The following is a 17,380-nucleotide window of genomic DNA, read 5'->3' on the forward strand; positions in this document are numbered from 1 at the left end:
AACAACCCAATCAAAAAATAGGCAGAAGGTCTAAATAGACATTTCTCCAAAGAAAACATACAGATGGCCAAGAGGCACATGAAAATCTGCTCAACATCACTAATTATTAGAAAAATACAAATCAAAAATACAATGAGGTATCACCTCACACTTGTCAGAATGGCTATAAATCAAAAAAATCTACAAACAGTAAATGCTGGAGAGGGTGTGGAGAAAAGGGAACCTTCCTACACTGTTGGCAGGAATGTAAATTGGTACAGCCACTATGGGGAACAGTATGGAGATTCCTTAAAAAAACTGAAAATAGAACTGCCATATGACTCAGCAATCCCACTTCTGGGCATATATCTGGATAAAACCATAATTCAAAAAGTTACATGGATCCCAGTGTTCACTGCAGCACTATTTACAATAGCCAGGACATGGAAGCAACCTAAATGTCCAACAACAGCAGAACGGGTAATGTGGTACATATATACAATGGAATATTACTCAGCCATAAAAAAGAACAAAATAATGCCATTTGCAGCAACATGGTTGGAATTATAGATTGTCATACTGAGTGAAGTAAGTCAGACAGAGGATGACAAATATCATATGATATCGTTTATATGTGGAATCTAAAAAAATGGTAAAAATGAACTTATTTACAAAACAAAAATAGAGTCACAGATGTAGAGAACAAACTATGGTTACCAAAGTGGGGGGGGGGAGGGATAAACTGGGAGATTGGGATTAACATATATACACTAATATATATAAAACAGATACCTAATAAGAACCTACTGTATAGCATAGGAAAAGAGTTCAATAGTCTGTAATGAGCTATGTGGGAAAAGAATCTAAAAAAGAGTGGATATATGTGTAGGTATAATTGATTCACTTTGCTGTACAGCAGAAACTAATGCAACATTGTAAATCAACTATACTCTAATAAAAATTAACTTTAGAGAAAAGAAAAAGAAAAAAGAGCAAGGCAGGTAGCAGTAGAAAAAGAAAAAAAGGAAAATCTTTGAGTCAAAACAGAGCAGCTGCAGGGTTTTTTTTAAAATTATTTATTTTATTTACATTTATGTTTGGTTGTGTTGGGTCTGCGCGTGGGCTTTCTCTAGTTGCAGCGAGCGGGGCTACTCTTCGTTGTGGTGTGCCGGCTTCTCATTGTGGTGGCTTCTCTTGTTGCCAAACATGGGCTCTAGGTGCACAGGCTTCAGTAGTTGTGGCACATGGACTTAGTAGTTGTGGCACGCAGGCTCTAGAGCACAGGCTCCGTAGTCGTGGTGCACGGGCTTAGTCACTCTGCAGTATGTGGGATCCTCCCAGACCAGGGCTAGGACCCATGTCCCCTGTATTGGCAGGTGAATTCTTAACCACTGCACCACCAGAGAAGCCCATGGCTGCAGTTCTGATTTAATCCTTTTGATCATTAATATACATCTGAGGCCAGGCTCCCCACTTTCAGAATGTACCTTTAAATCTCAGATACTTATCTTTAACTAATTGCAACTCACTTAATTGCCTTTAGGAGAACGTAGTGAAAAGTGGGACATGTTGCCATTCGGAATTACACCTACATTTTCTTTTTATTATTTGTTTTCTCTCTACAAAACCTAGAGTCCCAGAACCTATGAAATGATCTCTCCTGGATCCAGCAGCCAAATCGGTGCTTCAGAAAATAAGGTAATGCTGTGATTCTAAAGGCTCACACATCTACTGTGACATAATTAGTCACAGCAGATATGCCTTGGAACTCTAGTGACCACTTAGGTCACAGTCTCATTAAGCATTTTTTTAGAGGCTATAGGAAACTGGCCTTGGTGTGAATTTTACAAAAGAGGAGGTTCCAATGAATTCTAAATTATAGCCTTATTTCAATCCCAGCAGCTTTCTTTTTTTTTGTGGTACGCGGACCTCTCACTGTTGTGGCCTCTCCCGTTGCGGAGCACAGGCTCCGGACGCGCAGGCTCAGCGGCCATGGCTCACGGGCCCAGCAGCTACGCGGCATGTGGGATCTTCCCGGACCGGGGCACGAACCCGCATCCCCTGCATCGGCAGGCGGACTCTCAACCACTGCGCCACCAGGGGATCCCCCAGCAGCTTTCTTAAGGCTCAGAAACCTTCAAGAAAGCTTAAGAACAGTAACACTTAATTTAGATATTTTTACTTTTTAATTCACTCATTTATTATTCTATTAAAGCAGAGCTTGAAAATTCAGATGCCTACAGAAATGTAATGTAAACAGGCAAAGTGTGCTGAGTTATTATTTCAACAGTGACACAATTTGTTCAAGTAAAGACTATTCCTATATGTTTAATATGCTAATAAAGAAATAGTCTCACTCCCATTTTCTTGAAACATATGATTCACAAATTCTTTCCTTTACTTATGATAGAAATAAGGGTGCTCATTTTGAGTTTCCTGAAAGGCAAAACCTGAGACAAATGTTTGAGAACAAGTGGTTTCTTTGGGAGGTGATCCTAAGACTCTGGTTGGGGGGGGTGAATGTGTAGGACAAGAAGGGAAGGAAGCCAATAAAGGGTGTGCTATTAAGAACTGTGGGCAACTGTGGGCTCAACCTGCTGGGGACTCTGGGAAATGAAATGGAGCATGCCTCAGAGAATTCCACCTGAGCGTCAAGGAGGCTGGGCTTCTTACCCCCCAGCTTCTTGTTATTGGTTGTGGGCCACTTCTAGGAGTGTTAACTTTCTAGCACTCTGGCCTGCCCTGCTGCAGCCATGACTGTTACTAAGCAGCCTTGGGCATAAGAGGTGAATGCAGAGGGGAATATTTAAGGCACAAAGAGCAACTGCTATAGGTTCAATAAATAAAACCAAAAGGACATGTATGATGATAAATGACCACCTGATACTCAGTCTTATATCAGGGATCCCAAAGGAAGTGGTGAGGACTGGGACAGAGTGCCCAGTCAAGAATGGCAGCCAGGCGTCACCTCCAGCTGATAGTTGCTATGCAGGAATGCAGGCTAGGTCTAGGTTTTCCATATCTTCTCTTTTTTAAGAACGTTGGGAATCTGGCTCCTGATGCAGCATCTCCTGACTTTTAAATGTTGGAAACTGATGAAGAAAAAGTAGACTTCGGGCATATAGAAATGTTATACAGATGTATAGCACTACAAGCTCAGGGCTGAATTTTCCCATACATGGCCAGTTTTCACCCTCCAATTTAAAGTTTTGTTTTAGTACTCATTCTGTGCTCAGAATTTTTCTGGGTGATATAGGGAGTTCAGAGGTGCCCTAGATCCAGCCCTGCTTTCAGGGAGCTTATGGATGGACTAGTGGGTGACGAAGACAATTGCAGAATGATCTGGAATATAGCAAATACATTCATGCAACAGATATAAAACAAAAGCTGTTGAGTTGGAAAATGCATAAGATTTAAAGAGAGAGAAACACCATTAAGCTCTTCATTACTAAATTTAAAGGCAGCAAAACAATATAAATTGACATTAAATGCTACTGTTCAACAAATATGGGTTACTATGTCTAGTACACAGTACCATTTAATTCAAAAACCATGTTAAAGGTCAAAACATCAGGCAGAAGAAAAATGTTTAGCTCACATCAAAATTATGATGAAGGTGAAACTTACCTTTTTTTGTATTTTTTATTTTATTTTATTTTTTTAACATCTTTATTGGAGTATAATTGCTTTACAATGGTGTGTTAGTTTCTGCTTTATAACAAAGTGAATCAGTTATACATATACATATGTCCCCATATCTCTTCCCTCTCGCATCTCCCTCCCTCCCACACTCCCTATCCCACCCCTCTAGGTGGTCACAAAGCACTGAGCTGATCTCCCTGTGCTATGTGGCTGTTTCCCACTAGCTATCTATTTTACGTTTGGTAGTGTATATACGTCCATGCCGCTCTCTCACTTTGTCCCAGCATACCCTTTCCCCTCCCCGTATCCTCAAGTACATTCTCTAGTAGGTCTGCATCTTTATTCCCGTCTGGGCCCTAGCTTCTTCTGACCATTTTTTTTCTTTTTCTTCTTTTTTTTTTTTTTAGATTCCATATATATGTGTTAGCATATGGTATTTGTTTTTGTCTTTCTGACGTACTTCACTCTGTATGACAGTCTCTAGGTCCATCCACCTCACTACAAATAGCTCACTTTTGTTCCTTTTTATGGCTGAGTAATATTCCATTGTATATATGTGCCACATCTTCTTTATCCATTCATCTGTCGATGGACAGTTTGGTTGCTTCCATGCACTGGCTATTGTAAATAGAGCTGCAATGAACATTTTGGTACATGACTCTTTTTGAATTATGGTTTTCTCAGGGTATATGCCCAGTACTGGGATTGCTGGGTCATATGGTAGTTCTATTTTTAGTTTTTTAAGGAACCTCCATACTGTTCTCCATAGTGGCTGTATTAATTTACATTCCCACAAACAGTGCAAGAGGGTTCCCTTTTTTCCACACCCTCTCCAGAATTTATTGTTTGTAGATTTTTTGATGATGGCCATTCTGCCCAGTGTGACATGGTATCTCACTGTACTTTTGATTTGCAGTTCTCTAATGATTAATGATGTTAGCATTCTTTCATATGTTTGTTGGAAATCTGTATATCTTCTTTGCAGAAATGTCTATTTAGTTCTTCTGCCCATTTTTGGATTGGGTTGTTTGTTTATTTGATATTGAACTGCATGAGTTGCTTGTATTTTTGGAGATTAATCCTTTGTCAGTTGCTTCATTTGCAAATATTTTCTCCCATTCTGAGGGTTGTCTTTTCATCTTGTTTATGGTTGCCTTAGCAGGATACAAAATCAATGCACAGAAATCTCTTGCATTCCTATACACTAATGATGAAAAATCTGAAACTGAAATTAAGAAAACACTCCAATTTACCACTGCAACAACAACAAAAAAATATCTAGGAATAAACCTACCTAAGGGGACAAAAGACCCGTATGCAGAAAATTATAAGACACTGATGAAAGAAATTAAAAATGATATAAATAGGTGGAGAGATATACCATGTTCTTGGATTGGAAGAATCAACATTGTGAAAATGACTCTACTACCCAAAGCATTCTACAGATTCAATGCAATCCCTATGAAACTACCACTGGTATTGTTCATAGAACTAGAAGAAATAATTTCACAATTTGTATGGAAGCACAAAAGATCCCAAATAGCCAAAGCAATCTTGAGAAAGAAAAATGGAGCTGGAGGAATCAGGTTCCCTGACTTCAGACTATACTACAAAGCTACAGTAATCAAGACAGTATGGTACTGGCACAAGAACAGAAATATAGATCAATGGAACAGGATAGAAAGCCCAGAGATAAACCCATGTACATACGGTCACATTATCTTTGATAAAGGAGGCAAGAATATACAGTGGAGAAAAGAGAGCCTCTTCAATTAGTGGTGCTGGGAAAACTGGACAGCTACATGTAAAAGAATGAAATTAGAACACTCTCTAATACCATACACAAAAATAAACTCAAAATGGATTAAAGACCTAAATGTAAGGCCAGACACCATCAAACTCTTAGAGGAAAACATAGGCAGAACACTCTATGACATAAATCACAGCAAGATCCTTTTTGACCCACCTCCTAGAGAAATGGAAATAAAAACAAAAATAAACAAATGGGGCCTAATGTAACTTAAAAGCTTTTGCTCAGCAAAGGAAACCATAAACAAGATGAAAAGACAACCCTCAGAATGGGAGAAAATATTTGCAAAAGAAGCAACTGACAAACGATTAATCTCCAAAACATTCAAGCAACTCATGCAGCTCAATATCAAAAAAACAAACAACCCAATCCAAAAATGGGCAGATCTAAATAGACGTTTATCGAAAGAAGATATACAGATTGCCACCAAACACACGAAATGTTGCTCAACATCACTAATCATTAGAGAAATGCAAATCAAAACCTCAATGAGGTATCACCACTCACCAGTCAGAATGACCATCATCAAAACATCTACAAACAATAAATGCTGGAGAGGGTGTGGATAAAAGGGAACCCTCTTGCAGTGTTGGTGGGAATGTAAATTGATACAGACACTATGGAGAACAGTATGGAGGTTCCTTAAAAACTAAAACTAGAACTACCGTATGACCCAGCAATCCCACTACGGGGCATATACCCTGAGAAAACCATAACTCAAAAAGAGTCATGTACCACAATGTTCATTGCAGCTCTATTTACAATAGCCAGAACATGGAGGCAACCTAAGTGTCCATCGACAGATGAATGGATAAAGAAGATGTGGCACATATATACAATGGAATATTACTCAGCCATAAAAAGGAACAAAAGTGAGTTATTTGTAGTGAGGTGGATGGACCTAGAGACTGTCATACAGAGTGAAGTACATCAGAAAGAGAAAAACAAATACCATATGCTAACACATATATATGGAATCTAAAAAAAAAAAAAAAAAAAAAAAAGAAAAAGAAAAAAAATGGTCAGAAGAAGCTAGGGCCAAGACAGGAATAAAGACACAGACCTACTAGAGAATGGACTTGAGGATACGGGGAGGGGGAAGGGCATGAGAAAGTGAGAGAGTGGCATGGACGTATATACACTACCAAACGTAAAATAGATAGGTAGTGGGAAGCAGCCACATAGCACAGGGAGATCAGCTCTGTGCTTTGTGACCACTTAGAGGGGTGGGATAGGGAGTGTGGGAGGGAGGGAGATGCAAGAGGGAAGAGATATGGCAACATATGTGTATGTATAACTGATTCACTTTGTTATAAAGCAGAAACTGACACAACATTGTAAAGCAATTATACTCTAATAAAGATGTTAAAAATTAAATAAGTAAATAAAATAAACAAATGGGACCTAATGAAAGTTACCTTTGACATACCACATGTTCCTTTCTGAAGCCACTTTCACATCAGGAATTTTGTCACCTCATGGCTCAACCCCTGCTAGTCCTATATCTCCCCCTGCCTCAGACAAGGTCCCCAAACTGGGTCCTCAGATCCAGCAAAGTTCTGCAGGTTTCAGACACTGTCTTGAAAACCATTACATGCCCTCCCAGGATGCATGCACAGGACAATCCACTGGAGTACAGGAGAGAAACATTAGAAATAATACGAAAAAAATAAGTTTACTAATAGTTAATGCATGATTGTCCCTGAATCCCTCTCCTAGGTTGTCAGATGGCACATGTCCTATGAATTCCATGAGGTACCTTGAGAGGAATGAAGAGTTTCACAGATCGGAACTGAGTGTTCCTTCTGCAATTTACTTGTGCTTTGTTAGTGGATTTGAGGATGGTAATGTCTTGTTTTAATCAAACCAAGACTGACCAATGAACAGAAGGCTTCAGAAGTTTCCTACAGAGGAACTGCAAAATGGAGATAATACTGATGAAGTGAGAAGAAGGGATCAATAAGAAAATGGGGTGACAGAACTCCATCTCATAGTTTGAGCTCTTTGTCAGCCACATTACAAGGCTAAAATCATCATTATCTAACTAGAGTGGTCAAAATATCAACAAAAACAAACAAAACAATCAGTAATTTTTTTATATATACTGTCATTAATGATAAGCCTCACCCTAAGGGTCAATGGTGCCTTCAGCTATTAGCTAAAGATAGAACATATTTATAATTTATAAATAAATACTGATATATTGCGGGGGGGCATGCTTCAAAGGCTTTACTAATGGACTGTATGATGAAACTCAGATATCATTGAGGTAAATAAATTTAATTTGAACAAATTAATGAGAACAATATAAAAGAAATAATTCAATAGCAGGTTTATTTCATCATGAGGCCCAAAAGACAGAATTTATTACACATATTTAACCTATAAAGCAAAATAGGAAAGAGAGGAAGACTATTGATTGTTTCATTATAGAAAACAGACAAGCACATAAAAGCAGGATTTTGTCAGAGTTCTAGCCAGCCCCTGAAAAATCTCATAATGAAATCCACCTGCACCCAGTTAGTGAGCTTGGCCCTGACTTGGGGAGGTTGGTGAGTTGATACAAGCAGAGAGGCCCTACACACTGGGCCCTATTTTTCACAGTACTTTCCCCCAGGTAAGTGCCTGATTCTAGGCAAAGAAGCACATTTGCTGTAGAGCCCCAGGACACACTGCATTGGGAGGGAGCGCCCTCTGCACCAGGCTTTAGCTGTCTCGCCCATCCTGCTGTCTGGCTCTGTAAGGCTGGTTAACTTTTCAGTTTGAATCATGCACACAAGCTCATCTGAGTGTTTGACAGCCAAATGCCTATGCCTAGCTGTCACAGTAGCTCGGAGCCAGATTGTGCAGCTGAATGGAACTTGAAATGACTTTTCAAAAACAGGACTCCAAGTTTCTTTAACCTATTTGTTCTCTTCTCAGCTTAACAGAAAACTGGTTTCCCATTCTCCTTCTGTATTTGTACATTTTTCTCTCATCTGCTGAAATCTGACCTGTAAAACAGCAAAGGCCAAGAATAATCCCCAAGAAAAAGTATCTAATTTCAAAAAAATTACAAGTATTGTCTGTGCACATTAGTACATTAAAGGTCTGTGTCTCTTTATTTTCAAACAAACAAAAAAAGTTTAAAGATCTCATGACTCCCTAGGGGAGTTATCCCCAGCAGAACCCAAATACAAAGAGAGGAGGAGCTGGCTCAGGAGGTCTGATTAGGTCCCAGTGGTCATCTCTCCTATCTTTTAATGGATCCACTCAACCAGAGCCCAGAAAAGAGGCACTGACAACTACAGGCCCACAAGGCTCATGCCCTTATGGTTCTCTGATTCTCTAAAATCCGGTTTTTAGCAATTTCCAGAGATTTTGAATTTTGACATAATTGTTTGCTAAAATACTGCAGAATTCCATTGTTTAAAATCATCTGAAAAGAAATTAGCAAGTTGTGACCACGTTTTACAGGATGATTTCTTGACAAGTACTTTTCTTCCTTCTGTTTAGTTTTGAAAACTTACCTTCCTTAAAAGAAGCAAGGTTTAACAAATATTCTGTACTAAACTTATTGAGTGTCCCCTCCCTCTTCCTGCTACCTTTGAACTTCTCAAGTATCAGATTTATGTCTTGATCATCTTTGTATCTATCATCTCTCGAGAGTGACAATTGACTAAGAAATGTGCAAAGATGAAGACAGAATGAATGGGTAAAAAGTTGATTTCTATCTCAAAATATCTCATTAGGTACATCACAGTAGGAGAGAGAACACAAACTTGAAGTTCATCCCAACCTGGGCTCTAACTATACACCTTGGGCAGGTTACTTAACCTCCCTGAATTTCTGTTTCCTCATCTTTAAAATAGAGATGATAACAGTGCTTACCTCACAGGGTTGTTGTGATAATTAAATAAGACAATGTATGTAATAGCTTTCCCTGATTCAGCCCAACTTCCTATCCACCTCTGCCCTCCTACCAGAACTCACTCTTTGGGGAGATGACTGCAGGGGTGATAACCTCAGCTTACGAAAAGGGCAACAGGGCCAATCCTAGGGAGCCAGGCCATAGGGCATTGAGGGTTGGGAGAAAAGACATTTACTGCTTCAATCTGTTCACCCTTGTATATTTTATTTTTTTATTTTTTAGATGGCAAATATTTGTTTTGAAGGATATGGACAATTTAAATCAGACTACATTTTGCATTATATAAATACAGTCATCTCCCAGTATCTGGGTAGGGGAGATTAGTTCCAGAACCCCATGTGAATACCAGAATCTGCAGATGTTCAAGTCCCTTATATATGATGGCTTAGTATTTACATGTAACCTATGCACATTCTCCCTTACACTTTAAATCATCTCTACATTACATATAATACCTAATACAATGTATTGTAAATGCTATGTAAATAGTTGCTGGAATGCAGCAAATTCAAGTTTTGCATTTTAGAACGTTCTGAGATTTTTTTTTTTTTTTTTTTTTTTTTGCGCTACGCAGGCCTCTCACTGTTGTGGCCTCTCCCGCTGCGGAGCAACAGGCTCCGGACGCGCAGTCTCAGCGGCCATGGCTCACGGGCCCAGCCGCTCCACGGCATGCGGGATCCTCCCGGACCGGGGCACGAACCCGTGTCCCCTGCATCGGCAGGCGGACTCTCAACCACTGCGCCACTAGGGAAGCCTAGAGTTTTTTTTTTCAAACATTTTTGATCCACAGTTGGTTGAATCTGCAGATGTAGAACCCTTTGGTACGAAGGAGTGACTACAGATCAAATTATAAACTTTTACTATTATTAATTTTTTTCTTTTTCAATATCATCCAAAATTATAGTACAACTGAGATCTAAAGTGGAAACTTACTTTCTCTCTCTTGTATAAGAGGTTAGTTAACTATGTCACAAAGAGATTAAATAACTTCCCTGAGATTACATGAATCTCAAACCCTTATCTAACACAGAACTTTTAAATGGGGATAATATTAACATAATGGGACAAGCTTGAGAATGAAACAGGATAATTTATGTCAGGTGTGTGTACAGTAGTATATCACATACCTCAATAAATGTCACTTCCCTCACTCACCAACAAATAAGCCCTCCAGCCATGGTCCCTCCAATATTTCCTCACATGAAGTATTGTGCTCACCATTTTAAAGCTCTTACCCAATGGGCCTGTTTGCAGGCTGATACAATATCTGCCCCAGCCTCTGTCCCAGTCCTGTGCCATTCCTGGCACAGAGGGTGGACAAGGCAGAGCAAGGCCTCAGCTCTGGGGTGGCCCAGGTCTCACCCAGCACAGCAAGCTGACCATCATCCAGCTACCACTTGGAAGTGGACCCACTGGTCATGTCTTCATGCTGAAACTAGTCACAGTGGTCAGAGAGACATGGCCCACTGAGCTGAGAGAACAGAAAGAGTGGTTCTCTCCCCCAAATTGGGTGCTTTTACTAAAAGACAAGGTAATGGCTGCTATCTGCCCCACCCAGCTCCAGGGACCAGGCCGGAGTTGCACAAAGGGATACCTCAGGCAGAAGCCAAAGAGGCCATCTTCAGAGAGGTCCCCTGGACCCTGAGGCAGCCCTGCCTCTGATGTTGGGTTGGACAAACTGTGAGCCATAATGGAGAAGAGGGGATCAATTATCTGTGGAGGAAAATGAGACTGGGCTTTGAAAGCCCATGGTGGCAATCTCTTGAGCAATGTGCCAGCATTCTTCCCACAGGTCTTGAGAGCACTGCAGGCAGTGGGCCCTGGCTTCCAAGGAGGAGGAGAAGACAATAATGAGGGAGCTGTGTATGCAGTCAGAAACTCCAGCTGAGATTCAACATAAATCAGGAGGGGACAAATACATTTGAATTTTTTATTCTACCATCATCAATTAATTCCTCTTCCTAAGGGAAGGTAGGGCTATACACTGTATATTTTTTTCTTGCTGTCCCACCTCCTGATCCCAGGGCCTATCTGAGTGGTAGTGACTCCAGTGACAATAATAGCTGTCATTTACTGTGTACTGTATGAGTACTTTCATTATCTCATTTAATTGCCTCTGCAATCTAAAGTAAATACTACTTTATTCCTATTCTATAAGATGCAAAAATGTAGGCTCAGTATGGTAAAGTGGCTTGCTCAAGATACGCCAGCCAAGAAGCAGCAGAGCCAACTTCCACTCCAGATCTGTCTACCTAGCAGTCTCTGCTCTCACCGGTTGACTGTGCCGCCTCTCCACAGAACTGCCCAGCATCTCTGACATGACCCTCTCCTCTGTACAGTCTTAAAAGATGCTTCATTTCCATTGAGACTGGCCTCCAGAAAAGGAAACCTGAAAGAATATGGGCCTCTCAACAGGGACAGAAATGAAGCTGCCTTGCTTAAGGAGGGAAGGACAGTAAGCAGACATCACTGTGCAGGCAGTGACCATGCCAGGGAGGCATGTTGGGGAACTGCTTCCCACCTCTCTTGGTAGGACAAGGGTGGGCCCTTCACCCTTGTGTCTTGTTATGGAGAGAACAAATGGCTCTTCTTTCTAACAAGGCTAACTCTTTGGGGAAGGAGCCGTCTCCAAGCAACTAAGACTGAAAAAGTAATTGAAGTTCCAACTGGACAGCAATTGCGGGGGGGGGCGGAGGTGTGGTATTGCATCTTGCTAAAAAGGAATTATGACAAGTAGCCCAAATAGAAACATTTTTTCCCTCCATTACAACCTTCAAATTAAAAACCACTCTACTGAATGGATTTAAGGACACAGGGAGGGGAAGGGTAAGCTGGGATGAAGTGAGAGAGTGGCATTGACATATATACACTACCAAATGTAAAATAGATAGCTAGTGGGGTGCAAGCACATAGCACAGGGAGATCAGCTTGGCATTTTGTGACCACCTAGAGGGGTGGGATAGGGAGGGTGGGAGGGAGACACAAGAGGGTGGGGATATGGGTATATATGTATACATATAGCTGATTCACTTTGTTATACAACAGCAACAAACACAACAATGTAAAGCAATTATACTCCAATAAAGATGTTAAAAAATACAACACTCTACTGTAATGATTTATTCCATTTTCACAGGTGCAGTAATAATTGCACCGAAGATAATGGGGTCCATGTAAGATAGAAGGAAGAACTGCCCTGGTTCTAAGTGCTTATTAATGAACAGTACTGCATAGTCCATTAAGGCCCAGGAAAGAACCATGGCAGCCAGTGATTGGTGGGCTGGTCACGGGATCTAATTTTTGTTACTGGTCAGTAAAAGCAGGAAGAAAAGCCTCCTCAAATGGGAGGGAAGGAAATTACAAATCTGATAAAAATAAATCACCTTTGAGCTTTCAAACCTTTTCAGTTGAGGCTTTGGTTAGTGTGGGTGACAGTGCTTTCTCTCTGCTACTTGGCATGCAGTTATCGGGAGCCGTTTGTAACACTCCCATTTTGTCTGTGAAAAGTCATTTTAATTGAAAAATCATTTACCCATAAAATTATTATCATCAATACATATTCCACCAAAGACTTACGTTATGACCATAAAACAATTTGTAAGTAGATTCGTTTTACCCACTAAATCACTTTACGTTATGTTATGAACAGAATGATTAAAGCAAGTTAGCATTTTGTTGGCAAAGTAATTACATTATTATGCATTTCATCCACACACATACTTATACTACTGAGTCCATTTGTCTTGTTGACAGAACATCTATATGTATTGGACAGAATGCATTTTATTTAGTTGATGAGATTAATTTTATTCACCAAATGCTTTTAAACTTAAGCTTAATTTTTTTTTTTGTCACAGGAATAGATTTGATTATGGGACAAAATTAATCTTGGCTACATGATCTGTACTCATAAAATTTCTCCAAACAACCTACACACGTATGCAAACAAAGTAAGTAAACAAGTAAATAAAAACAGGGAGAAAATAATGGACAAGATCAAAGCCTTAAAAAATATTCCGGGGCTTCCCTGGTGGCGCAGTGGTTGGGGGTCCGCCTGCTGATGCAGGGGACACGGGTTCGTGCCCTGGTCCGGGAAGATCCCACATGCCGCGGACCGGCTGGGCCCGTGAGTCATGGCTGCTGGGCCTGCACGTCCGGAGCCTGTGCTCCACAACGGGAGAGCCCTCAGCGGTGAGAGGCCTGCGTACCGCAAAAAAAAAAAAAAAAAAAGTTCCTCTTGAGGGCTTCCCTGGTGGCGCAGTGGTTGAGAATCCACCTACCGATGCAGGAGATATGGGTTCGTGGCCCGGTCCGGGAGGCTCCCACATGCTGCAGAGCGGCTGGTCCTGTGAGCCATGGCCGCTGGGCTTGCGTGTCCGGAGCCTGTGCTCCGCAACGGGAGAGGCCACAACAGTAAGAGGCCCGCGTACCGCAAAAAAAAAAAAAAAATTAAATAAAAAAATATTCCTATTGAGTTAGTTTCTTAACTCTTATGTATCCCGGTGGTAGAGGGAGGATAAAATCCAAGCATATCTTGAAAATATGGGGGTGGAAATGATGGTGGAAGAAGATGGGCTCTTCCACTCTGAATAATTGTTCTGGGAAAAGGGTGAGCACAGAGTTCTTAAAAAGATCCACCCCAGCTGCTTGAACAGCTTGTTAGCTAGTGTCTACATCACTGACTTCCTTCAGTGCCAAAACACTGCCATTAGAGGTGACAAAATGGGTTTCCTAAAACCAGCATGAAGACCAGAAAATGACTTGTGGGCATCTGGGGCTTCAAGCCCACCTGTTTGCCCCTGGAAGTTCTAAGATTTTTTTTTTTTACATCTTTATTGGAGTATAATTGCTTTACAATGGTGTGTTAGTTTCTGCTTTATAACAAAGTGAATCAGTTATACATATACATATGTTCCCATATCTCTTCCCTCTTGCGTCTCCCTCCCTCCCACCCCTCTAGGTGGTCACAAAGCACTGAGCTGATCTCCCTGTGCCATGTGGCTGCTTCCCACTAGCTATCTACCTTACGTTTGTTAGTGTATATATGTCCATGCCTCTCTCTCGCTTTGTCACAGCTTACCCTTCTCCCTCCCCATATCCTCAAGTCCATTCTCTAGTAGGTCTGTGTCTTTATTCCTGTCTTACCCCTAGGTTCTTCATGACACTTTTTTTTCTTAAATTCCATATGCATGTGTTAGCATATGGTATTTGTCTTTCTCTTTCTGACTTACTTCACTCTGTATGACAGACTCTAGGTCCATCCACCTCATTACAAATAGCTCAATTTCGTTTCTTTTTATGGCTGAGTAATATTCCATTGTATATATGTGCCACATCATCTTTATCCATTCATCCGATGATGGACATTTAGGTTGTTTCCTTCTCCGGGCTTTGAAGTGCAGAATCTTTCCTACCCAAGGCCAGCCTCTTTTCCCAGGTCCTCAGCAGCCACTAGGGGGCAGGAAATCATGTCTGGTGCCTCTGACACCCCCGCAGCGCAGTGCTGAGCATGCAGCAGTCATTCCAGAATGACTCTGGATTCAGTCGCCCATTATTCAACTTATATTTTCTGAGCACCTTACTCTGTTTCATATGAGATTCAGGGGTGAAAAAAACTCTACCCTGAGGGGTCTGACCATCTGCTGGAGGCATCAGACAAGTGTGAGGAGAAGATACTGTGTAGGGAGAGAATCCCTGGAAGTGAGGGAAAGTTCTGTATCTGATTGTGGTGATGCTTATAGTAATCTCTATTTTTAAAGAAAAAACATTTATTCTTTACACTTGTTTAAATGATAAGACAGACTTTATTCAGGCAGACTATCATGATAGAAATTGGGACTACTAAAATGACTTTTTGCTGTAGGGGAAAGAGATTGAGCTCAACTCTGAATATAACAAGGAAAAGTAGGAATTTATAGCCAAGGAGCAGGGTTGGGGAGAGGCAGAGCATTGATGGATGGAAAATTACTAAATGGACACATCAAGTGTAAAGGGAGGGAGTTTCTTGCTGAAGTCTGGTCAGTGTGATCAGACCTCCCCCAGGGGTTGTTGAGAGGTGAGGAATTTGGTCAGATATCAAGGGTTATCAGGTAGGGAGGGTCGGGGATTCTGTTTACACTGACTTAGCAGGATTCTTGCTAAGCTCTTGAGGACATGTCCAAGGATAGGGCCTAGTTGAAAAGACCTCAGAGGAGCATGACTAGAATTTGGTCAAGGAGAGAGTCTTTATCACTATACATGTGATAAAATGTCATATAACTATACACAGAAACATACACACAAATGAGTGCATGTAAGAGCTGGTGAAACCAAGTAAGATCTGTAGTCCAGTAGTTAACTACATCATGCTAATGTCAATGTCCTGTTTTTGAGAATGTTCTATAGTTATATAAAATATTACCATTGGAGGAAGCTAGATGATAGATATATCTCTCTGTACCATTTTTGCAACTTTTATGAATCTATAACTATTTCCAGGTAAAACCACAGAAAAAATACTTTGTCAGAAGCACTGTGATGAAGAAATAGAGAGTGCTGTAGAAATACAGAGAAGTGCTTGATTCTTGGAGGCTACAGTGAAGACTCCCTGAAGGAAATCATACCTTCCCAAAGGCAATAGATTTAAGTGCCAAGAGGGTCAGGCAGGAGGGGAAAATAGTGAAGCCTGGGGTTGCCAGAGCTAGGAATGGAGGCAACTGAATATATACCCAGTCTCAAGGCATTCAGAATGAAATTATTTTAAAAGGCTGGCAAAACTCTGGATAAGCTGAGACTTAAAGGACACTTAGGACAAAGGGGTGTCAGGAGATAGGAAAAAGAGTCCTTAAGGCCTGAGGAATTCTGGAAGGACAAGGGGAAGAACCTACATTGCAGTCATATGACCACAGGGCACCTTCTGTGAATGGAGTGTGGGGGGAGCTGGGCTACAGGGGTGATGGCATCACAGCAGGGTCTTTGTTGCCCTTCTTGGTTCACTGGCTCCACTGGACTCACAGCACTCATGTCTCCATGCTTCTCCCCCACAAAACACATACACCTTATTCTCCCAGGACTCTTCCAGGTGGTGCCAGTTTTCATTCAGGAGAACTGCCCCCCCATGCCCTCACCTAACCTGCATGTCTTAAGGGTGGAATACTGGACACCCCAGCGAGCTGGTAGGATGTGTAGTTGAGAGCCTTTTGTCCATCAGCTTCCCACTCTAATCCATCTATCCAAATCACATATATCATCTCAGACAATTGACACTCCCTGAAATGCCTACCCAACCTCACCATGCCAGGAGCTTTTCTCCCTTCCTTCCTTCTTTCCTTCCTTCCTTCCTTCCTTCCTTCCTTCCTTCCTTCCTTCCTTCCTTCCTTCCTTTCTTTCTTTCTCTCTCTCTCTTTCCTTCCTTCTTTCTTTTTCTTTCTTTCTTTCTTTCTTTCTTTCTTTCTTTCTTTCTTTCTTTCTTTCTTTCTCTTTCTTTCTTCTTTCTTTCTTTTTCTTTTCCCATAGAGTAATCTAGCTTTTCTGCCTTATTATAAAAACCATCCATGTGTAGACAAAAGCTGAATAAGACAGCAACTTATACATTGTAAAAGCATCATAGTCAAATGCTCATGGGGTCCACTGGGAAAGGTCTGGGGAGTCTACAGCACCAGATAATTAAAAAATTGACAGTTGATTGTACTGGGTGTGCAGCTTGATGTACCTTGGCATGGAACACATACAGCAGCCCCATGGAGGCTGATACTATACTCGTGCTCATTTTACAGACGAGAAAATGGATGCACAGCAGGCTGGATAGCTTGCCCAAGGGCACATGCCCAGGATCCAAACCAGGAACTGTTTGACTCCATTCCACCAAAGAATCAGTTCCTCAGTTGTCACCCACAAGCAAGTATTGGCCATTTCCCCACTCTCCAGCCTGGAACTAAGGGAACCTGAAGTAGACAGAGTTTAGGTCCCTGCAATTCATCCAGACACATCTTCCTGACCTTTATGATACACCTGGAAGGCAAATGCACTCACTTGGTCAAGGAAATCCCTTGAACCAAGGG

The sequence above is a fragment of the Phocoena phocoena genome, chromosome 20, assembly GCF_963924675.1.
Source record: "Phocoena phocoena chromosome 20, mPhoPho1.1, whole genome shotgun sequence".
NCBI classification, from domain to species: domain Eukaryota; kingdom Metazoa; phylum Chordata; class Mammalia; order Artiodactyla; family Phocoenidae; genus Phocoena; species Phocoena phocoena.